Source organism: Apis florea, unplaced genomic scaffold, assembly GCF_048593485.1.
Source record: "Apis florea isolate Af1SG1 unplaced genomic scaffold, ASM4859348v1 contig_2492_pilon, whole genome shotgun sequence".
In the NCBI taxonomy this organism is placed as follows: domain Eukaryota; kingdom Metazoa; phylum Arthropoda; class Insecta; order Hymenoptera; family Apidae; genus Apis; species Apis florea.
In genome coordinates, this window is record NW_028256593.1 from 4,276,283 (window position 1) to 4,302,284 (window position 26,002).

At 38.1% G+C, this 26,002-nt stretch overlaps 1 protein-coding gene across 7 annotated transcripts in view; it reads left to right on the top strand.

Annotated features, from left to right (window-relative positions):
- Positions 1–26,002, top strand: part of LOC100870268 (uncharacterized) — a 400,411-nt gene that overhangs the window by 286,733 nt on the left and 87,676 nt on the right. The window lies entirely within an intron of this gene.

Here is a 26,002-nt window from a genome sequence, read left to right on the forward strand (position 1 = left end):
GCCCTGCAATTTTTAATTACTGTATGCTCCGACTCCAATTCCATTCATCCGATTCGATCAAATTCACCGATAAACGAACAAAGGTTCAGCCGCTAGAGCGGTGAAAAATTAATTAAACCATCGAGACATGGCCGATTAAATTTCACAATATTTAAATTCACACACCGGTATGTACATTGCCTTAAATGAAGCAAAAAAAAAAAAAAAAAAAAAAAAAAAAACGAAACTACATTTAATATCAAACTTTTCGAAATCACTCGTTAAGAATATAATAAAACCTTATCAAATTTATTATCTACAGTTACCCGCCGCGTATATTTGTTTTCAATCTAACTCCTGGGATTAAATCATTCGACAAATGTGATTCGATAAAATTCTTCAGAATTATCGATTAAATTTATCTCTCGCCGAGTTTCCACGAATTAAAAAGTAATGTCCATCGAGTTCATCGAATCTCGATCCCATTTCGTTCTTTTGTCGCCCCATCGATTTTCTTTCTTATATATATATATATACACACACACACACGAACACAGACACATATTCTGGGGAAGGGAACAGTGGAGGCGATAATTTGCATGTATTTATGATTCACGAGGCTGGCACGGGCCAGCAGCAGCAATCCGGAAATCTTTTGAAACGTCAACCATAAGGGATCCGGAAATCTTGACGCGAAACCGTTCGCGAAATAGAGACGTCAGTCCGCATTTACATGCGACCTGGATGTCGCGACGCGCCGTGGATCGGTTCTGGCCGACCGGAAGGAAGGGGTGGGGAGGGGGGGAAAAATGGGCAAATGACGGTGCGGAAAAAGGACGAAACGAAGGAAAGGGGAATTTAAAGACGTGGGTAGAACGCGTGTTTCTAGGAAATTGGTAGTGACAGGTGTGCGTTTTACTTTTTCCTCCCCTTTTTCACTCGTTTAATATTCCATTTTGTGATTTTTTTCCCTTTCCGGTTGGAAGAATGTAGAAGTAAAAGTTTTTCTGTTTCGCTCGTTATTTTAAATCTTTCACTACCAGACATCCCATTAACAAAGTGTGTGTATACATATATATATATATATATTAGGATGGAAAGAAAAAGAACGTGAAAGATAATAAAATTAATTTTTTAAATTTAATATTGGAAAGATAGATCCTTAGTTTAAATCTTTCACTATAAGACACACATCCCATCAACAGAGTATATACATATATTAGGATGGAAGGAAAAATCGAATTTCTTAATAATAATAAAAAGAACGTGAAAGATAATAAAATTAATTTTTTAAATTTAATATTGGAAAAATGGATCGTTATTTTAAATTTTTCACTGCCAGATACATTAAGAAAGTATATATATATATATATATTAAAATGGAAGGAAAAATCGAATTTCTTAATAATAATAAAAAGAACTTTTAATTTTTCAGCGCGTGAAGAAGTAAAGTAAAATTAATTTTTTAGATTTAATATTGTAACGATAGATCGTTATTTTAACTCTTTGCGAGTGTCTTACAGATAACGCAATAAATTATTGAATCTTTTCATTCACGAGTCGCAAATTCACTATCTATTATTTCTAATTTTTCGATTTCTTGCATCAATGTCACTATTATTGCTTTCATTTTCTCTATCGCTCTATTCCTTAATGAATACAATCAATCTCGTTTCTCAACAATTCAAAATCAATTTCATCTTCGAGATAATTTTATTTTCGAAACTTTTTTACAGCTTCTAAATTTTACGAAACTAATGTAATACTTTTGCCACGATTGTCGAAACCAATTGTTGGAAACGTAGTTTTGAAAGAATTTAATCAAATATCTTATCTTCATTTTAATGTACAAGTTTCCTATTATTTCCCAATAAAGATATAAAGAGCTAAGGAAGAGCTATTCACAAATCAATAATTATACTCTTATTAATTGGACATAACGTGAGAGTCGCCCCTCGAGGGGTTAAATCTTTCACTACCGGATTAACCCTTTACATTTAAGAAGCTTACCATCAATCAAGTAACGAGAGTCTCTAAAATATAATTATATTATACATATAAAATTTAATATAAATATAAATATAGGATGGCGACATAAAATCGAAAGAACTGTTTTCAAGATTATCGCGTGAAAGACAGTAAAAATTAATTTTTCAGTTATTGGAGGGATAGATCGTTACTTTAAATCTTTTTTAAATTCGACGTAAAATAAATCGTCTTCTCCGCGTTTTTAATTCGTAAAGTAAATTTCGAGTGAAATTCTTCGCCCGTTTATTTTCACCTAGCAATAATAACAACACTCGCATTCCCTCGCGCGCGCATCGGATTAAATCGGATCGATTCGCGATTAAATGAATGGCATTTATAAACACGGCCAGGAAACAACTACGCTTTTACACGCGACGATTATTTACTTTCGTCGTGCGTCGTAATTTCAACATATTATGTTTTGGAACACATACGAATCGACGATAAGCGGTATGATAATTAAGCGGGAAATTTGAAATTGCATCAGAGAGGTCACGACTCCTATTTCATTCTCTCGATGTTCAAAGTTTGCGACAAGCTTGCTTCACGGAAGATTTTATCCTTGAAATTCTAAGAGAATTCTAAATTCTAAAAGAATTTATATATATATATATAAGTTGGAAAATGATGGTGAAGAATTTTTATATTCAGAAATGGAACATTGAAGAATATTTTTCCTCCTTTCAAAAATTTCTGCGCAGTGTGTCATATAATCGTAAAAAGTTAGGCGAGAGAAACAGAAAGTTTTCGACGTTTCGTTTTAAGCAAAGAATGTCTTTAATAAAAAATGTAACTTTGAATTTAGATAAAGATCACATCCATTTAATTACATATAATAACTCTTCAATCCTTAAATATCACTTTATGCTCATCTTGCAACGAAACGAAATTTAATCGATTCGACAATTCGATTAAATTAGAAGAAAGAAGAAAAGAAATTCGTATTTTTAAAAATATACATTCCGTAAAATAAACCGAAGAGTAAAAAGGTTCGATTCGGTAAAATCTGACGTCGGACAGAGACAAAGAGAGAGAGAGAGAGAGAAAAATAGGGGGCAATATTTCATCTTTCAGATCCCAGCGCGATAAATAAAACAAAAGTCCAATATTCTTATATTCAAACGTACCCATTTAATCCCCGAGGAGGGCACCCCCCGATGCTCCAACCCCTCTGCTTTCCTCTATACATCATCATTAAACCACCCCGGCCACGCTCTTCCAAGGGGTGGGGGTGCAAATCGGCCGAAAGTGGGATAAAAATTTAATGATTAACCCCGCCTCTGTTTTCGTCCAAACTCCCGATGTTTTTCCATCATTTGTCACGCGCCGCGCCACGCATGGATCCACGCTCTTGGAAATCCCGTGGGATTCGGTTGAATCGCTTCCATTATCTTTTCTTGCGATCAAAGGAAATTACCGTGATGCCTGATGCGATAAAAATGATTGTCAGACGGATCATTGGATGGAAGAAATATCTGGTGAGAATGATAGTGGAGGAGATCGTATCGCATAATTGTCCATCCGTTTTTTCTCGAGAAAAAAATGTTTCAAAAGAATCGTGCATAATTAGAAGAATATCGTAAATAAATAAGTGCAAAAGCATGCCGAACAATCTCTTCGATTTCTTTCTGTTCGTACATCGCAAAAACGTCTCGACAATTAACAAATGAATAAAAATAATTTTTAATATATATACTATATATATTACTATGTCACTAAGCCATTTAATCAAATCCCGTCGAAGGATATATCCCTCAACAATACGCGTCTCTCCAACACCTCTCTCCAAGAGTATCCAGTGAAAGCATCTTCTCCAACCGGTTGCACCCAATCCCCCCTTATTCCCCCCTCCCCAACACTTTGTCTCGAACGGTTAAAAACTCGGCCCCCATCGAATATCAATCGGAAGCCGGGCAAATGGACATCGATCGCCACTCGTCGCCTCGTTCCAAATCGTCGAGGATGCCGATTTCGAGAGGGGAAGGAAAACGCCGCGCTTTCACTTTCCCTTCCCTTCATGCAACGCAGTTCTCTCTCTCTCTCTCTCTCTCTCTCTCTCTGTCCTCATAAGCGAGAGTCGTCCATCAGTCGTCAGGACATCGCAATTCCAACATCGCGGCCAATTTTGCATTTTGTCCGTTTATCCTCGTGAACTCGATTAAGGCGATTGCCGGGCCGAGTTCGTTACGTGGCAGAGGAGGATCGAGCTCGTCGTTGTTGCGGAATCGATCGATCGACTCGTTCGTTCGAATTGCGGTTCGAGAAAAACTGTGAGCGGGTTGAGATCGGAGCGAAAGGGTGCAGGATGGGCCTTTGGAAAAACGTGAAAATAACCTTGGAGGGAAATTTCTTGGATGCCGGTTTCGAGGATTCGTTTCGAGGGGGATAAGGATCTCGGGATAATGAAAATTGGACGAAATGGCCGCAAGAAATGGAGATGAAGGGATAGCGAGTCGGAGGGAAGCATGGGCGGGGAATTTGTTGCTGTTTCTACAGTCGATTTGGAAATTTTTGTGGACTCTCGTGGCAGGGTTTAGAATGTATTTTTTTTTTTTTCTTTTGTGAGGAAGTAGGAAGAATAGGGTAAAATTTGAATTCTTTTTTTCGTTCAAGAAGCAAATAACTGTCGAGGTTATATTACAATAGCCACGAATAAATGTTATATTGTTTTTAATAAATAATTATTTAAAGTAACTTTATTCGAAATTTTTAACTAGTTACTTTTTTAAAAGAATCTTCTTGGTTCTTATTCTGGGTGTCATTAGAAATTTTCGTGAATTTTTTGTCGAAATTGAAGAGATTTAATATTTTCATTTCAGGCTATGAATACAATTTGAAAAGGTTAAAGTGGTTTAGTTGGTTAATGGAAAGAATTTGTTGATCCTGTTCCTGTGTAAAATTGGATATAGATGGAATAAGAAGAAGAAGAAGAAGTTTAAGGAAAGAATGAAATGAGTTAAGAAATTACGAACGTTGAAGAGATTTAAGCTTTCATAAATATGGTTTGAAGTTGAAATATGGATTAAGTTGGATTTGGTTATAATGCACTGTAACCTATATCAGAATATGGTTATAGGTTGAACTTAAGCTTCCTAGAGGGATGATAAAATATCGGAGATGCACGTTCCTTCCTCTATGAAAGAAAGGAAATCGACGACATTCACGATGCAAAGAATTTAATATTAATTTTGTCGTAATTTTTTTTTTTTTTTTTTTTTTAATTCGTGAGATTTCCCCCTAGAATATTTAATTACACGAGAGAATAGAGAGAGAGAGAGAGAAAGAGAAAGAGAGAATCGATCGAATCATTTTCGATAGTTGTTGAAATCGTTTCATGAATATTCTTTTGGATATTTACTATCGAATCATCCACATTCGTATTATTAAATCTAAATTAAATCTTTAATCATAATGGAATTTATTATAAAGCGCGATATATTCGCGATGTACAAATGAAATTGAATTGAATATTAATTGCTCAACAGTTTAATATTACTAATATCGAAGATAGAATTCTATTATGCAATTGATGAAATATTATGATCATAACAAATTAATAAACAGTATTTTAATTTCCAGATTATTACTTTGTTACTTTGGATTTTAATTACGTTAAGATTACAATCAAGACTAGAATTTACTGTTCGATATCGATTTTGAATATTGTAACCGATATTAAACGAACGAATAAATATATATGTTTTAATCGTTAATTAAACGATAATTCTTTTCATCGAACGTGTAATTCCTACGTTTTTTCATTTTATAATCTAGAATCTCTGACGCGAAACAGAACAGACTCTCTCAGAATCTGAATTTAATCGCAGAACTAGAATTTTAATGACATTTTTCCATTTAAAAGATCGGCACATTGACGATTTTCTACCCTAGATATTCTCGTCGGGATTTGTTTAAAATTCTAGCACACCAAAGAAATTATCCATTCGAATAATATATATCCGTGCGTTAAGAATACATTGAAATGTTATAAAAAATATACGTTGATAAGAAAAAAAAATTAACTTAAAAAAACTTCTTCGAAAGAAAAGAGAGAAAGAAAGAAAGAGAGAAAAAAATAAGGAAACCTTTTCAACTAACTCCATTTTCGACATTTCTGCACAAGTGACAAGAAGAAACCTCTGTTTGATTTCTGAAAGAAAACTTTACAACAAGGTAGGGCACAAAGGAAGGAAGGAGGAAGCTTATTTAAGTGGAAAAGGAGGGTCGCAAAACGCGTGAGAAGATATAGAAAGAAGAATTTCACACTCGAATGTTTCCTTTAAGGGTTAAAATAACTTCGTTCGAGTTCGAATTTCCTTCCTGGGCCCGACTCCATATTTTTTTCTTTCTTTCTTTCTTCTTTCTTCTTTTTTCTTTTTTTTTTTTTTTTCACAACGTATTACAATGCGTTGCGCGTTCCATTCGATTCGAAATTCTCTCTCTTTCTCTCCTTTTTTTTATCTCCTCCCCTTCCAACCATCTATTCCGCGAAGAATTTAAATTTAACCTCTCTCTCTCTCTCTCTCTCTCTCTCTCTCTCTCTCTCTCTCTCTCTCTCTCTCTCCTCCCTCTTCCCCCATTTCACGTTACGTCTCTCCCTCTCCACTTTGTTCCGATGCTTTGTACATCGATCTGTTTATGCATTCTAATCTCTCTTGCCGCGCGCAATGCATCTTTCCTCGCATAAATTTGCAGCAGACGCATCGATCCCGCCCCGGCTAAGTGCATGAAACTCCGCGAAACGGAGTTAAATCCCTACCACCATTCTCTTCTTTTCTCGCAAAACGGTTATCCCCTCGTTGTCTTCTTTCTCCCGACGATGTCTTTGCGACCAAACGGTGGAATACGGGAAAGATGGGGTCTGGCTGCGGGGGGGCGATAATTTATCGACCCCACTGTGTTTCTCGCTGTGTGCGAATTTTTAACCGAGTAAAAAGTAAAATGTTACCCTTTTGGGAATATAAACTTGGGGATTTTTCACTTACTCGAATGTACTATTTAGTTCTATCTATTCTTTCTAACTGTTCGCGTTGCGCGAATCTCAATTTGTAGGAAGTGAAAATTTTTCCCAAGGTTCAAGGTGTAAAAAAGTTAAAAATTAATGGCGGGAGGGGAGAAATTTTATTTATCCATTTATTATTCGTTTCTTTCTTTCTTGAGATAGATATTTCACGAGACGATGGACGGAAACAGAATTTACTATTCGTTATCATCTCTGTATTTCTCGTCTCTCTTCACTGTTGATCCTTAAGTCCACGCTCAATTCCAATTAATTTGCATACGCATTTCCCTCGACCATTTAAGCTTGCACGCGCTCGATAATAGGTACGTGTTCAAGTAAAACCGAGATCAGGCAATTACACGATTATTAGTTAAATAACTTTCATATAATACAAATATAGATTTAATTTGCCAGTAGATTCGAATCCAGAATCCAATTAATCTAGAAATTCTACTGTATAAATAAGTTTATTTAAATTTGCTCTCTTCAATTTAAATTTAAACGAATCACGAGAAAAAACTCGTATACTCATACTCAAATCTCGATATTTCATTATTTAAATTTAATTCCAAATACTCAAATTTAAGATACTAGATACTCGAATTTTATTTTCAAATTTGAATACTTAATTATTCAAATTCGGATATTCGATTATTTAGATTTCAGATACGAATACTTGGATTTAATTAGCTAGATATTCAACTGTTTAGCTTCAACTTTAGATACTTAGCTTCAGATTCAGATTCAAAATTCAAATACTCAACTATTCAGATTCAATACTAGATATTCGAGTTTTAGTTTCAAATTTGAATACTTAATTATTCAAATTCGGATATTCAATTATTTAGATTTCAGATACTCGAATACTTAGATTTAATTAGCTAGATATTCAATTGTTTAGCTTCAACTTTAGATACTTAGCTATTCAGATTCAAAATTCAAATACTCAACTATTCAGATTCAATACTAGATACTCGAGTTTTAGTTTCAAATTTGAATACTTAATTATTCAGATTCAAATTCGGATATTCGATTAGAATTCATATTCAATGATCAGATACTCGACTACTCAGATTCAACTCTAAATATTCGACTATTCGAATTCAATGCTACTTGACTTCGTAGATTCCAAATATTTGACTACTCAGATTCATACCAGACTTACATTCCAGATACGCGATTACTAAAAATTCAATTTTGGATACTTCGATGCTTATATTCAGTTTTTTTGAACGAATTATAATAAACGCTTCACTCGAAGAAAAATATTGAGTTAATAATAATCTTCATTTTACATTACGATTAATATACACACACTTGTACACTTGTAAATTTCCACATACGTTTTCCAATTTCGTTTAATCTCCGCAATAATTATAAAACACTACGCGATTCACGTGACGCTAATCATTCGAATCAATCGAAATGCCGCCTAAGCCTGAAGCGGAGAGCGAAACTGGCGCGGCCGGATCCACCGATATTACGGTCGGATTTCGTTTTAATTCGGCCGTGGACCAAGAGCTTTATTGGACCGTAAACGTAACGCGAAGCGCGATCACCAATTACATCGGCGGCAGTTCCTTGGTATAAAGCCGGTGGGCAACGATCAAGCCCAGGTACATGGCCTGTGCCGCTCATATCCGCGAGATTAAGGTGGATTTAACGAGCTCGTTAATCTATTAGCAACACCATCGTCCACGGTGATTCGAGAACTACAGTGACACCCATTTTCAGTGCTTCGCCGATGAAAACTGCAAGTTCGAGTGGAATGGCGCTATGTTAATGACTTTTGGAATGACGATGGAATCGAGTGTGTGCGCGTGCGTATACGTGTGAGATGGAATGGGCGATAAAAGGTTATAGAGGTGTCTTTAACTTTGTCTCGGATATAACTTCTTATGCGAGTTGTTATTCGAACGGTTAATTTCAATGCGCTGTGGTATACCGTAATTATTTCCTCGAATGATTATCCAGCTCGATTATCGAGTATCACTTAAACGTTTGATAGCTATCACCAGCGTGAGCAACAAGTGATCGACTTTATAGATATAAAGCATATCTTATGAATTTTTAATTCTTCATCTCAGCATACGAAATTAGTTACTTATTCAAACGAGGTCATTATATTTCGTAGAGAATCGCTCGTAGTATTTGATCTAATCTAATCTAATCCAACTTATTCATAACTTGTCACGATTGAATATATTTATTCTTAGAATATAATATTTAATCACACGTTATTTGTACGTTATAATAAAATCCCATTTATGAATTTTTTACTTCTTATCCATATTTCCATGCAAAATTAGTTATCCCTTATTCAAACGAGATCATCCTATAATCACTTGTAGTATTTACTATTAGTATAATACTACTAGTAGTATATACTATTAAGTATAATATTACTAGCAATATTTATTATTAGTATGATACTACTAATAGTATTTAGTACTCACAACTTTTCGATTAAAAATATTTATTCTTAGAATACAATAGAACATTTAGACGTTACATATATTTTATAATAAAATCCTGTCCATCCCATTTATGAATTTTTTATTTCCTATCCATTTTTCCATGCAAAATTACCTCTTATTCAAACGAGGTCATTCTATAAAGAATCACTTGTAGTATTTATTATAATACTACTAGTAGTAGTAAATACTAGTATAATACTACTAGTATTTACTACTCAATCAACAAGTCGATTGAGTAGTAAATACTAGTAGTATTATACTAGTATTTACTACTCACAACTTGTCGATTAAGAATATTTATTCTTAGAATACAGTAGAATATTTAGACGTGACATATTTAGACACATACCTTATAATATAAAATCCTGTCTACTCCATTTTCTAAGCATCCACGGTTTAACTCAAATCGTTGACAAGCAAACGATATCCGACAAATCCGACATGGAAAATTTCGTCCAGAGGAATAATAATCGTATTGGTATTTACACCCCACCTCATTGTGACGCTGGTCCATGAAAAAAGGAACATTTTTTTCCGGCTCGCGCACGTGTAAACACAGAATCGCGTCGTTTTATCCCACGGAGAGTAATAAAAATCCCCCGGGAGAGGAACGAAATCGCGAATATTATTTTCCCTCGAATACGAAGAGGAGCGGGTATAATTGTGGAATTTATCTAGAGATCATTTCTCCCTCTCCTCTCTCTCTCTCTCTCTCTCTCTCTCAATCCTCCCCGCCAATCTAAACCCCCTTCCATTTCAAATACCCGTTATATTTTCGGGTATCGTTGCACGGTGAACCAGAAGCCAGGTTTTTACACAGGTATTAATTAATTTATTCGACGGCCAGACGAAATTTTCCATGCGTTTCAATTACCGGTCCGCCGCTGTTTTAGTTGCATTAATTTACAATCGTCCCCGCGGGCCAAATGCGGAGGGAAAAAAACATCGCTCCAAGGCCGGCGCGAATGCTCCGGGAAAACTCTCCCCTCTCTTCCCCCTCTTCTCCCCCACCCCTTCGTTTCAGTCAATTATTATTTTTCTCGCGCCATTGTGCTGCACGTTAGATGAAACTTTTGAAGAACCCCTTTGTTTCGAGTTCGAATTTCGCAGATTTCTCGCTTTTTCTTCTTCTCTTTTTCTTTTTTTTTTTTTCTCTCTCGTGAGTTGAGATATTTTTGGGAAAGAAAGGGAGGGGAGAGGGGGTAATTGTTAGACGTATCGCGTTAAATTTAAAAATATTTCACGCGGGAAAGGAATTTTTTTTTTTTCTTTTTTTATTCTCGAAAAGAATTTTTCTTTCTTACTCTCTCTCTCTCTCTCTCTCTCTCTCTCTCTCTCTCTCTCTCTCTCTCTCTCTCTCTCTCTCTCTCTCTCTCTCTCTCTCTCTCTCTCTCTCGGTATAATTTTGGCTGTAACTGTTCCTTTGTATCTTACCCTCCATCCTATTGTAAGGGAACAAAGGACACGTATGGTCGGTCAGAGAATTTTTACAATTTGTGTGTGTTGCTTATTGCAACATAAAGTCGAGCGTAAAGAAACGTGAACGAGCGTACGAATATCGAAACGATCCTCCTTCGACGAAATTTAATTATTATATTTGGAGATATCGAATTTTCTCGTTTATCGATATAGTATCGTATGTGAATGGACAATTCGCGATTTCCGCTTTGGCACGATTTTCAATGTTACGATTGATTTGCATTGTATATAACAATTATGAAGATTCGAACTCGTAAATTCGCAATCTGGTGAAATCTTCTTGCCGTTTAAATTCAATTGAGAGAAAAGTTTGTTGTTTACTACGACAAAGAACAATCGTAGTTAGTCAAAGCAGTCAGTGGGGCGTTAATTTCCTTGAATTATAGTCCGTATCTTGTTATAGTGCGTTCGCCATCCCTTTATTAAGGGGTGCAAAGGCGCGTCCTGTTGCACCATCCACTCGGTTAATTCGGTTAAGCCAAGTTCACTGTTCGTACGCGGTCGACATTTATAATATTCACTTTATGCCTGTACGTTTCGGGAAGTTCTTGCACGTGTTATCGTGACGAGAATACCCAATCGTTTCTCGCTGCCCGCCATTTTGAATTTATAAATGCAATTCTCAACCGCGCCTCGATCAAAATACCTCTGTAAAACTCAACTCGTATATTTATCGATGGACTTCCCAATCCTTCGTTCTTGATGATTTTTTAATAATATGTTCGTCGAGCTGAGTTGGTCTTCGAAACAGTTCAGATCAACAAAAACTCAATGCATTTTCATTAAATCAAATACTTAATAACGAGTTTTGATTCGAGAATCGACATAAATTAATCGATGTGAAAAAAAAGTCGTCGAAAACGATTGAGGATCTTCTTGTAATGAATATTTACTAAAAACACGATACAATTTGTACTCTGCCATTTCTAATTATTAAAAAAGAAGAAATTATCGATGACGAGGCTTGAGCCTGGCCCAGGATTGTTATCCTGTCACCCGAACGAACCGATGCTCCCAAAGCTTGGAAAGTTCGTTTCGCGCGGAAACTTTCCATGTCGTCATTAAAAGCTCTCTGATTTTCAACCGGTTTGAAATTTATGTGCATCGCAAACGCGAGAAGCCGATTTGTTTTTAAACAAAAGCAACCACTCTCCTCGGTTTCGCCTCGTTGTCTGACACGCTCTAAACAAGTTGGCGCGCTGTTGCCGCCACAAACTGATGCGAAATTATCCGATTTCGTGCCGCGACAACCCGCGAAATTGTCGGAGAAGATGAAGAAAACTTGTCGAAGGTTTTATACATCTCGAGCTCGAAGTGAGTCTTCGTGACACTTTTTTCCAAACTTTTGAATTAGTTGGTCACTGGAGTTCCTCTCCCTCTTCTTTGGATTAATCTTTGATGTAACGATACCGTTCGATCTCTCGATATAAGGCGATGGTGTAATAAATGGAAACGTTGATTATCGATTAAAGATTTTGAAATTGATCAACGAGGGGGGCGAGGTGAATTCCAGACGAGTTTCTCTTGATATTTTTGGGATGAATTAAAAATTTTCTTTTTCAATAATAATAAATTATATTGTAATTATTTTAGTTCACGAAGTCACGAATCTTTCAAATTGTCAATTTTATAAGCTTCATTAATTTATAATTTATTAATAATAATAGTCGTCTGATCATTGATACGTCGAGCAGTAATTAATACAACTCTCATTGATTGTGTAATTCAAATTGATACGCTAATTAAACATTAAGTATTGTTAAGCTAGACAAATCTTAATAAATAACTAGATCGATGGTTTTGCGATGAATTATCTATTTTGTTATACAATTACTGATGATTTATCTATTCAATTTTATTTTAAACAATTGTAAAACAATTCTTATAAAATTCTTATAAAATCATGATATATGAAAAATAATTATTACGTTATTTTAGCTCAACAACAATTCCATTAACACTCGCAATGTATAATTAGTATAACATTCATTGATTATATACTTCAGATTAATTAATAACTTAATTAGACATTAACTGCCAGCTTACAATCAAATACAATTATTCAAGTATCCATTCTAAATTTATTTGTTATTTTAATTTATAAAAATAATTCAAATCTCTTCCTTTTAAGTAAAAGCAATTACCCTTCGAAAAAAAAAAAAAAAAGAAACAGTATCATTAACATTCTTTAATGATCACGTATATAAACGATTCTTCGTATCTCACATTTCTCGATAAGAAATAATCAATCTAAGTCAACAATTACAACAAGACATAAATAATCACCGGACGAATCGAATAATTATCCATTCTCTCTAATCTCTCGTCTCATCCCGAGTTATCGACGACCGACGCTTTGACTTTTCACCGCGATTGCTCAATTGTCGCTACGACGCTCATATTCACAGCCGCCTAATCGATAATCCCGTCACTGTTTCCGGCTTCTAGTCGCGGCGGAACTTAATGTAAACACGCGCGCACGTGCACCGGCTGCGCATAAATTAGCTGAACAACAATCGATACTCTCTTCGTGTGTGCACGGTAAACAAGGCGATCCTCTCTTCTTGCCCGATAAAACTCGTCGAATCGTAAAAAAAAAAAGAAAAAAAAAAAAAAAGAAGAGAGAAAGAGTTCTGAATTCTTGCTGGTCTTGTAATCCAGGATCCTCGATAATAAAAAAAGAAAATATTCAACTGGCGGTCGAGCCTTTGTCCTGGCTTCATACAGGGTTTATACGCGTGCCCCTATTTCTCCAGCGTTTCTGTTACGATTTTAATAATTTTAAAGGGGGGGAGGAGGAGGAAGGGTGTAACTCTAAACGTCATGGAGCCTTCGTGAAACTCGAATTGAGGAGGAGGAGGAGGAGGAGGGCAGGTTATGTTTCAGCGTGGATGAGGACTTATGGGATCAGGATTATGAGATTTTGGGTGGCCATTTAGGGTTTAGACCTCGAGTTTAAGACTCGAGGAAATATGAAACCGGGGTTTATATTCGATGTACGCTCTCCCTCCATTGATACTCGAATTCTTTGACCGATATCATTCTCTCCTTTGAGAGAATCAAGGTGAGCCGCAACAAGGAACCGTTTACCTATTTACAAATCTCCAAGTCTCCCCAAAACTCTTCCCTTCTTTCACCACCATCGATTCCCACTTATCCATATAAAGCGTAAATCATGAAAAACTCCTGCCCACCGATATCGATTCGTCGTTTCCACGAATTGTGGCCGAAATTCACAAGCCACCATATCCTAGTAGCAGCTAGTTTCTCGCGTGGCGCATTCATTCGAGCCGGTTGGACGTCGATTGTAGACACGCCAGGAATCATCAATCTCGATCTTCCATTGACACGAGTCGCCGGGGTATACCACCATTTTCCCTCGAGTCTCCCCCTCCTGCTCCCTTCCACCCATAAACCAGCCAAACACCGGTGTGCATGCGTGTGTATTCGATCCCCCTAAATCGGAATATCCCGTCGAGCCGCGACAGAGCACGCTTCCCAATTCGTATTTCACCGCGTGTGCACGCTCCTCCGGTGTATTCCGCCCACGAAGCGATATCCTATCCTATCCTATCCGTTTCTCGTGCGGTCTCATGGCGCGCCACCCGCCCCTATCCCCTCCTCGTCCCCCTCGGCCACGACGTCCTTCAGGGCCGTGGCTCGCCGCCCGCCACCCCCGTGTTTACCAAAGGTTTTACGATGTTTGTCGTCCCGCGCCCGGGCCCTTATTGTTATTTATAACCGTTGCCCCGTGGCGAGGCGCGCTAATACGGGCCGGCTTAATGAAAGTTGCTCGGATGGATTTCGAAGAGTTCGCGGCGGAATATCACGTTCCACGGTGTTTGGACGGCCGAACTCCCTCGCCGATTCTCCTCCGTGGTTTTGTTTGGCCAAGGTGACCACCGGGAGACTCGATTTCTTCTCGGTTTGGTGCGTGAACAGATTCGTTCGTTTCTTCTTTTCGTCTAAGAAGAGGGATTCTGATTCTCGTTAATTTGTTGCTCGATTTAAAACACCTTTCTTGGGTGTTTTTGTTACATAAAGTTCACTGAAATTTTATCTATAATTTTATTATTAAACGTCGCTAGCAGCGTCGCTATTCTTCCGTAGTTGGCATCCTTTTTGTTTATCTTCGATACGAGATAACACAGTTGCTGTTCTGTAGCCCGACTCACGTATAACCAAAATATATCCATTCAGCTAAATCAGTATATTTCTTATTTATTGTTCACCACTGCATAACCAACCAACAGTTTTTTTCTTTTTTTTTTTTTTTTTTTTTGTTTTTAAGAGGTTAAAGTTTGTTGGTGGGTGATAACTGTTGAAAGCATCTTGCTCGTTCTCTCGTATATAACCGTTTCCTTACGATCTTCTTAATCTCGAGAAAGGTATTCGACGTTTCGAGCGTTTATGAGAGGACGAAATCTGGATTCGAAAGGGACCAACAGGTCCGCCCGAAAGATTGTTCGTTCGTTGGAAAGGACGTGGTGTATATTGGCGTAGACGGTGGCAAGCAAGGGAGCAACGCGTTTATGGGAAAGTAAGGAAGACTCGCGTGGAATCCGCAGGAAATCCCGTCGAAGCATCACACGAGGCGCGTATAATTCACGTTTCAACGCACAATTCGAGGGAGAAGTATTTGAATACACCTCTGCCGGGATTCTCTGGCCGCGTTAGCCGGTGAATCCGTGAAATATACAGTTATGGGAAAGGGGTGCATTATAAAGCGGAGATGGCTGGCTGGTCTGAGTTTAGCTGGTTCCTTTCCCTTTCCGAATTCCCGGTGCCCGTTCGGAAACTTTATATAACGACCGCCAGTGCGGCTCAAACTTTTGATCCTTGGACGATGGGTGTCTGGCGATTGACAGACAGGTGGAATTAATTGTGAACTCTGATTATGATGACGTTTTTCTCAAAGATTCCTCGATTCGAAGTTAACAATATTTTGAGGTTAAGTTTTAGATGATAAGTTTGGCGAGTGATAGATAGATGGAGTTAATTGTCTTTCTCAAAGATTCTTTGAAGTTAGCAAATATTTTGAGGTTAAGTTTTAAATAAGCTTGGTGAGTGATAGATAGATGGAGTTAATTGTCTTTCTCATAGGTTCTTTGAAGTTAACAAATAATTTTGAGGTTAAACTTTAGATGATAAGTTTGGCGAGTGATAGATGAAATTAATTTAGAGGATGGATGTTTGATAGATAGGTTAATTAGATTATGATGACGTTGATGTTTGGAGATTTGATTGAGATTAAGGGACGGATATTTGATGAATAATAAGTAAGTGGAATTAAATATTTGTAAAATTATATAGAAATATATATAGGGAATAGAATTTATATTATTTAAGGAAATTTCGAGATTAAGATGTGATTAAGTATTTAACATTGAAATTGAATATTCAGTAATTTAATAATAATGAGGAATAATTTTGAAGCATGTTATTCACAATTTCTGAGATGAAATTTGATAAGCTAAAGTAATTATCCAAAAATAATTATCTTAAATAACAATTCTGCAATATTTCTACTTTCTATCCTCTTTCTTGATCGTTATATCAATTATATTAATGATTTTAATTGACCGATAAAGTAACAGGGAACGAAACGAAGATTCTTTCTGGAACGTGTACTTGATAACAAATCGAAAAACTGTTAATTAGAGAAAATAATTTCGCTACTTCGAAATTCAGATCAATCAAAAATTTCATCAATTACTTTTTCTCAATTTCGCCGATATAGGGTTTTTTTCTCTCTCTCTCTTTTTTCTTCTCCTCTTCATTTCGATAATTCTATCCGATGGGATCCATTGTGATTCGTATCGAAGCGCCAACGTTTCCAAAACCAACAGCGAATTAACCAGTAATACGATTATCGTTGCGTTGCAACGTCGCCTGAATTCCTCGACGACCCTTCCTCCTATTGCGTCACAGGAAATCGCTCGCCTCTCTTGCTGCGAGAAAAATTCGTTCCTAGACCAGGCTCTCTGTTGAATCTTTAATAACTTGTAAAATTTTTACTCGCCTTTGTAAAAGGATGGTTTATTATGTTACATCTCATCCCACTGGTAATACTTCAAAACATCGTGTAAACATCGTGGATCTACACATGTAATAAGAATTGCACATGTACCATAAAAATAAAAAATTCCCAAACGTCAAATGCAGGGGAAGAGAATTTTTTAATTTAATCGACGAAAATTTAACGATTCGATTTTAAAAATCTAAACTCGCGCGCGAAAAAGAGAGAGAAAATAATCGAACGAGCTCTCGAAATTCCTTTCCTTTCCCTCGACAACTAAAAAAAAAAAAAAAAAAAAGAAAATTCAATACGGATAGAGAGGGGGGAAAAAATGAACGAAACGAAGCATCTAAATAACGCCCAGAGGCCTGTACACGGGTTGAGCACATCTGCGTATGCTCGAGCGAGGAGTGGGTGGAGATAAGAGGGGATGGTATCATTGAATCCTGAAATATTAAAATGTAGTGACGGGGTGCGTACAATGTACCCCTGCCAGATATCCAGAGGGGTGGAAACGACGCTGCCGGAAATACACCAGATATTGAAAAACGCCCACCCTACTCCTTGGCGATTTACCGTGTCTTTTTGAGGTACGGGGGAAAATTTTTCCTTCCCCCTTTCTCCCTTTTTCTTTCCTTCCCCCCTCCTCTTTTTTTATTCGACGGAGCACGATACACCGATAGAACGAAGGAAAAGAAAAGAAGAGATCGCCCGAAGCGTTATTATTGCCATTGCCACGAAGTTCGTACGTGTCGAGGGGAGGTCGAGCGAAGGGGAAGTTTCGAGGGGCCTGAGGGGGTGGTTGCGCGTGACACGATCGACACAGGGGCGAATGATTAGCTGTTTCTTTTTTTTTTTTTTTTCGTCTATGATAAATTCCTGTGGCATTGATACTGAATGGCGGGACGTTTAACGAAACGAGGGTGGCGAGTTGTTTGTTGAGGCGCCGTCTTTTAATTAGCGTCTCGAGGCTTGATAGCTCGATAATTGGAGATGCGCGTATACGACGCGATAGTAGTTCCGTGTAGTCTCTGTTGTGTGCGATTCGAGTCTTTGAAGATTCTTTTCTCACGGCCGGTTTGCCGAGTAATTGCTTTCTTCAATCTCGTTTTCTAAAATTCCGTTGTGTTTCCCCGGCAAAGCCGCGAGATTAATCCTCATCTATATTCAAACGAGAGAGGGGAAACTCGATCGAGGAGATGTTTCTTTGAGAGCCTTGGGAGATTAATTTCTATCTTTGCCCTAACGGATCGAGAAAGAGATTGACAAGAAGGAGAGAAGAATTTTTTAAATATTCATTCAGATTCTATTAGATCATAGGAACGAACAATTTTGGAAAGCATTTCTCAAGCAACCGATCCAAATAAGACGAAACAAACTCTCTACATACTTTTGCACATGTATCGCACAAGCACAGTTATAATGGAAAAACGGGGTTTTCATTGGCGTGAAATTAATTATTAATTAACAACGAATCGAATTGTAAGTGGCATCCACTTGGAGACCGATCTTCGAGACTGTAAACACACTGATGTGGCCTGGAAAAAGGGAACACGGCCAAAACTTGAAACCATTGGAATCATGGAATAGGTGGATCGATCCACGGAAACGAAACTTTCCTCCGTGGAAGAGAGGGGATTTTTCGTTCGAGGGAATGGAAACTCGAGTTCTCCCAATTTTTTTTTCCTTCCGTTTTTGTCTTTCTTTTTTTTAAATCGAGACAGGGAGGAGGAGTCGAGTCACGATTTCGCAGCGTTCCTTCTTCGTTTCCTTTCCACCCTCCAAAGCCGGCCGCTTTCTTCCTTATTCCGCTACTCCACGCGCCACCGATCCGATTCGTTTCGTCGGAAATTAAATACACGGGCGAGCACCCTTCCTCCCTCCTCCCTCCACACCCTGGTAACCACACCCTGCTACTTGTTGAAGCTGCGCCCAAGGTGGAAATGTTTATTTCGTCGGGTGCGAGGGGGATGAAAAATCTCGAAGTAAGTGTAAATAAATTGGGAATAAAGTAAGAAATATTGGATGCGATATCGGGGGTGAAGAGTTCATTGTCGAATTCGTTGAATCGATCGTGGATTGTGATCACGAAATAATTGGCCTTGGAGGAATTCTCGATGTCATTCTTCGGGAACAAGTTTCAGAGGTGTCGTTGTTGTCAGTCATTAATGTTGTCGTAATCTTTTTTATCTTCGAGGATAGGTGGAAAAAATTAGTGGTAAGTGGTTAACGAGGATTCCTTTATTTTTCTTTTTTTTTTTCGTGTGTGTGTGTGTAAGATTCATCAAGATAGAGAAAAGGATTTTGATCGTTAGGGTCAGGTTTAGTTTCCAGACACACTCGTTACGACAAATAAAATGGTTTTATTGCTCGTCGAGAATGTGTTACAGTTACGTAATGAACGTTCCATTTTTGGGGGGAGGGGGGAATTGAAACAAGAGGCGGAACGAATATTTGAACTCGTTTTTAATTTTTCTGTGTTAACAACGGCCCGGTTATTGGAGGGATATATCGATAATGAATCGATGTTTTAATGAAATTCTTTGAAGTTTTGCAGAATGTCGAGCAATTGTTTCGCGGTGATATTTTTGTCCGTTTCGATGTGTTACACGATGAATGCGGGAATTTTAGATATTTAAAAAAAAATTTAAGGAACACGAGGGGCAGGGAAAATGGATTTTTAATTTAAATAAAAATTGTACCCTTAAATAAAATGCGATTTTAAATTGAAATGATAAATCGGACACGATACACGTACCATCTCCATCCCTTCCTCCAACAACAATGTTTAGTTTTCGATATTATATCTTTTCGAGAAAGCGGCCGACACGATATTAAAAATCAAATATTATTTCGAACGAGAAATATTAATTGGTCCGGAGCAAGATTAAAAATCAACTTAGCACCCGGAGAGAAATCAATATCGGATGTTCTTTTTAAAAAAAAAAAAAAAAAAAAAAAAAAAACGTTTCCGGCTAGACATGGTCGGGCGACAAATTCAAAAAATGAAAATTGCCTCGATCAAAGGGATCGCAAAATCCATCATCCCTTCTACAGAAAGGAACAAGGGAACCGACTAATGTTTTATTCCATTCTCACTGGATTCCTTCGTAATTGTGATGCGAAAAGTTCGCATACGACGATGCAATATCTTTTTCCTTTACCTAGAACTTTTCCCACCCACCAAATCTGTGCGACACGGAGGCGTGAAACGACATACAAGTTGAAAAATGTTTGAAAAGAAAGATACGATTTCGAACGACGTATTTGAATCTCCTCACATTTGCACGCCACGAATTATATCTCATCTAGCCAGTCGAATAACTTGCTGAAAAAAAAAAAAAAGAAAAAAGCAAGAAATCGAAAATTTAATTCTTCCTTCCTTTCATCCTGTTAAAAGTTACAACGAAAAAAAAAAAAAAAATACGATATCGAGAGAATGAAAATTTAAAATCAATTAGAAAGAAGAATTCCAACAAGGATGACGCGTGACACGGTTGAAAAAAAAAAAAAAGAAAAAGGAGGCCGCAAAACCGAAAAGCGGAGAAGAAAATAAAAATTCCGTGGAATTGAAAAATGCGAGGCCGCAGAACGGTTTGTTTCATCACGTTGAAAGTGAGAGAAGTCGCGACCTATATATCTCGCCCCTCCGCGCTTACGAGGGAGAGGAAGAAAAAACCAAGAGACCGATTCCTCCATCACGGAAAAAGGTCTTCCCCTCCCTCTGAATCTGAAAACGAGCGCTTTCGAGAGTGATGAATGACGAGGGCGGGATCATTAGCTAATTGTGAGCAGGCCAAGTGCAGTTCAGGGTTCACCGCTCTGGGATGGCGACGCTCTGAATGCGGGAATCAACCATGCGATCCAACGGTGGAAAACAGGATCAGATATATATATTCTCATATATATATACATGAGAATTATGGCGCGTCTGAATCCGATCGATCGTGGCGACGTATCAAAGATGAACGTGCCAATCACCAGTGTGGAGATGCTCGTGACAATGTTCGGCCGAGACCCTCTTAACATGCCGTATCTCGTTGCCGTGGATCGATCAGGATGCTGGCCACGCGGTTCGATTAATTTCCTGGGACGAAATATGAATCGTGATTGGGAAGATGGACGATGAAAAAAGAAAAAAAAAGAAGAAGCTAGCTCGTTGCCTGGTTATTGGTTAATTCGTGGATTTGTGTTTCGTTGGTGGAGTGGAATTTGCTGTAAATCGATCCGGGATATTGAATTACGTTCTCGAGGTACGCTGGGCACAGCGATTCGTTATTCGGTTCAGGATTTTCGACTTTGGAATATTAGATTCCCGATTTTGTTTTCGGTATCGATCTGCTCGATACGTTTAATTACGCACGCTCACGTTCTGTTTTCTAATACGTATCGCACGTGTTCCATAATATATATATATGGCCTATTATAGGTTAGGTTAGATCGGGTTAAATTGTAACTGTGTCGTAACTTTTTCTATCCCAAGCTCCACTTCTTACGTCCTGTATAATACAATCTCGTGCCATATATCTCCTGGCTCATGCTCTACTACCAGGTTATGCTTCATTCCTTATTCCCTATTGTACGTATATTGTATTACGTACACATCTCGTATCGACCTATATCTTATATGTATAAAGAAGCGCAAGACGGTCCAATATCTTTCGACTTGCGAATATCGGCCAACTTTCTCATACTTACGCCTAATAAGTTCCCGAGTCAGGTTTAACGCGTCGTGAAAGGGAAAAAAAGAAAAAAAAAAAAAAGAAAAAGGAGAAAAGAGTTCATCAACCCTCGTACATTTATCGCTATCGTCGTCATCAAACACTCTGCCCGGTGAAGTGCACTCGTCGGAGGAGGAGCGAAGGAAGGAAGAATAAAAATTGTCCATCAAACATTTTCCGGGCAAACTAGTGTCGATTACTGATCAAACAGCCAACTGCTCGAAATAAGTATGTGCCGGCAGATCTCGGATCTAATACGCCACTTCCGCCTCGAGGCAGGAAGGCTCTGTTGACTCGCGAGTCTCTTACTCGTCGCCACTGTAACGCGACTGTAATATCAGAACGGTTCAGCCCCGGCTTGGCCAGTTACGCCGGCTATACCGGTGTAATATTCATTTCCCCCACCCCTCCCAGTAAAAGCCCTTTCAACGGCTCTCTTTCGGTCTCTCGGATATCGGAAAAACGAGGCATTTCCGTTGGTAAATGTCACGAGGATAGGCGGGCGGCCAGCGGCCACATATTACCAATCAATTTGCCTCTGTCGATAGAGCGAAAGACGGCTGGTGGGCGAGAGTGGAAGGAAGATGGGGTGGTGGACATCGGCCTCGCGTGGCATATACGTGTGCACGTGGAAAAGTGGCCGTTCCATCATATTTAACTCGAATAGCCAATCACTCTTGTCACTGGCCGAGTGATAGATTATTTTAATCAAGTTATTCCCTGAAATTCCCGATCATCCTCCCCTCTCTCGCGGAGACGCTCGCGGAGAGTACATAAAAATCGAATTAACCCGGCGTAAATGGAGCCCTAATCTGGAAATCGTTGCCACGTGGTCCGCCAAGGGTTTGCCAATCGGTTTGCCCGGGGTTTCCGGTAATTTCCACCCGGCACCACCTTCGATAATCTATTTTTTAAGCCCCCTGACGAGCGATTGATTCGTCTGGCGACTCTGCCAAATGCCCGCCAAACCTTCCCTACCCTCCAAAGATTTACGGGCCGTGCCAGACTCCTCCACGCGTTTTAATATCCAACCGGCTTGGAACTTGGGAAGAGAGAGAAGATGGAAGATCTCGCCTCGATCGGTAAAGTAAATTTCGGGTAATAACGGGTTTTTAATGGGGCCTAGGTGGCGCTAGTTTGATCAACCTCGACCAAACTTATTCAGGCAAGCTCGGAATTAGAATTTTTATAAATTTCGATTCCACGAAGGGTATATAGTAGGGTTCCATGAAGGTTGATTAATGGAATTATCTTTCGATGGTTTCTCTCGGAAGCGATTAGCACAGGCGCAGGGAGAAGAGGATATTACGCGACTCGAATGAAACCTCGATACACTTTTTTCCTCCGTCGTTTTATTCCGTGAAACAGTGTTCCTGGAAGCGGTGGTCCCCTAATAGAGCTTCTTATTTAATCCCCTCTTATTTCTTCGTAATCGAATCTCCCCGCGGTGCGTTCTTTATTGCGAAGATCACGAAGATACGCGTGCGAGGACGGTGCGTGTTTCGTAGTTTTTAAAGTCACTCCTCCCCCATTGAACTCCTCCCCCATTGGTTGTGTCTTCTAATTTCCAGACCCAGAGGACTCGTAAATGCTCGTACGGATACTGGATGCGATTCAACGTTCTCGTTTCTCGGTGTTAAGTTAGGACAGGAAACTTGATTCTTGGAAGAGCAATTTGCTGATTTTCGACACGCGATGCAATATCGTAATTCCCTTCGAAATGGAGATTCGCCTCCTCTTAAACGTACGTTCAACGTGTGTTTTCGCTCTTCGTTTGGAAAGGATAATTGGATTGGAAGAAAGGAAGAAAACCGTTAATCGATCTTTAACGTTAATTAGAACGTGTGTATCATTCTTTCACGAAAATGCAAAAAAATATCGTTTTTATTTGTGCAATAAGTAATTATTTACTCATTCGAACTTGTTAAAGACTAAAATTTGTTAAAACAAATCGTTAAAATTATCTTTACCTCGCGGTGTTTTAAGCTGATTTCCATTGAAAAGATCAATAAAGTGATAATTAATTGGTAATTATATCAGACAAGTGGCACGAGAGCAATGCATAACTTTTAATTTCTGTCAATTATATCGCGGCTTCCTTCACATGACTCGCACCATCATCGTTCAATATTGTATAAAAGTGGATTTTGGATTAGTCATTTCCTCGAGACTATCGTTTTTTTCCTTTTTCTTCTTTTTTTTTTGCGGATGAAGAAGAATTTTTATTCGTGGGCTGAAGTTGAATGGGATTAGGATTAAGGGTAGAGAATTGTCTCGCGTTTCGAGGGACTTTGATAGCTTGATGGATCGATCGGTTTGTACTGGCTTAGCGACTGTTTATTGGATTTTGATTACTATTTTCTTCTCATGCTTACGATACGTGGAAACTTTATTTCGACGACTCTCTTACAGATTTATTTATTTTTACAATTGAGAAAAATGTCGAGAACAAGAAATGTTGTAGAATTTTTTTATTCTAACAGGAATAATTAAAATTGGATTTAAAAGATTTTTACTTTTTAAAGATGGATCGTGTTGAAAAGAAGAAATAATTTGCAACGATATAGCAAGGGAAAATTAAATGGAGTTATTATGAAATACTCGTTTCGAAAAATTACATCGTTATAATAAAAAGTAACGGGGATGTATAATAAATGTAAAATAAATTAAATTATGCAATACCAAGTATAAAAAGTATAATAAAATGTACAATATAAAAAAAAAATTTACGAAATACGCGTGACAAATGTAAATGAAATTAAATTATGCACCAGATGTTCGCGTGGCAAATATATACGTTCACACGTATAATGCACGGAAGAAAAGAAAGAAAGAAAGAAAGAAAGAAAGAAAGAAGAAAAATACAGAATTAAAAAATATGTTTTTCGCCTATATCTCAAGTACTTTTCACCCACCTTCGAACGCTCCATAAACGACGTTACATCGATCAAATATCGAGCCTTTACACGCGTATCTTTTAACTTTGGTGAAGATCAAGTTTATTTTCTTTTTTTTTTTTTTTTTTTTTTTTTTTCTGTAGTAACGAGCTGGTTATCTCCATTTATCTAAGCTTCCCATATATCGCTTAGCTCACGCGGAACCCATTTGTTCACTTTCTTTACTCCTCCTATTCGAGTCAAGCGATGAATAATGGTGGCGTGGGTTACTTTCATTCGAAACGCTATTCCTCTTGCCGTTTCCCATGAATTATTTTCAGTAATACCTTTTAAAACATTGTCGTCGATGTCGATTTCGAAATTTGTTCCCGCCCCACTCGATTCATTTTCTCTAATGAATAAAATATTATCACAGATTCCTCCACAGATCGAATCGTCCAAATACATGTAACACGTTATTATTATTAAAAACATTCGTTCGTAATCGAATCGAGATGAAAAGAAAGAGCTAGAGCTTCGCGTTAAAAATATCGTTTATTAAAAACTTCCTCGAATAAACCCAATATTTTTATTCGATCAATTTATGCTAATTCTAAATTCAATCCCATTATTTCTTCATCATTATCTAACCCGACCTAACCTAAACTTTTTATCAATAAAAATTTTCAACGTGATTACGCTCTGTCAAACAATTATTTCAACGGTACGAACTTCTAATCAATTCCCTAAAACATCATCCTCGTCTCATCAAAGAGAAAAACTCTCCATTCGCTCAATTTCTTCCCAGATTTTCGAGCCTCGAAAAACGACTCGAAAGAAAGCAAGAAAGAGAGAGAGAGAGAGAGAGAGAGAGAGAGAGAGAGAGAGAGAGAAAGTACGAAAAGCGGGCGATATCGGATGGAGGGGGGGGGGGGTGGCAGTCGTGGAGAAGACGCTCTCAAGAAAATACACGTAAGAGCGTGTTATAAAGCAATGACGATAATGGCGGTCGAAAGCGTGGATGTTCGGCCACTAGAATCTTCTGCAACCGTTCTCGCTCGCCACTTTTAAACAATTGCAGCGAATTTTCTCACTTTCTCACCCGTCTATTCTCCGCCTCTTGCGGAGCAAGATGGGGGATTGTCGGAACGAGGAGGGGGGACTTTTTCCTTTTGGAAAAAAAAAGAAAAGAATCTTCTCGAGGAGGGATCGGATCGGATTATTCAAGGGGGCCCCTGTCGATTCCAGCCGTTTAGTTTCCCCCGCTTGTGGAGCGGAGAGATTACAAGCGGAGAGCGTGGCGATTAAGCATTGTTTTGCTGTGGCGCGGAGGAGGGAGGTTAGTGTTTTGCATTTAATAAGTCCGAGTGTTTCGAGAGAATCTTCCTCGCGAAAATTCCTCGTAAACGGTAATCTACCTT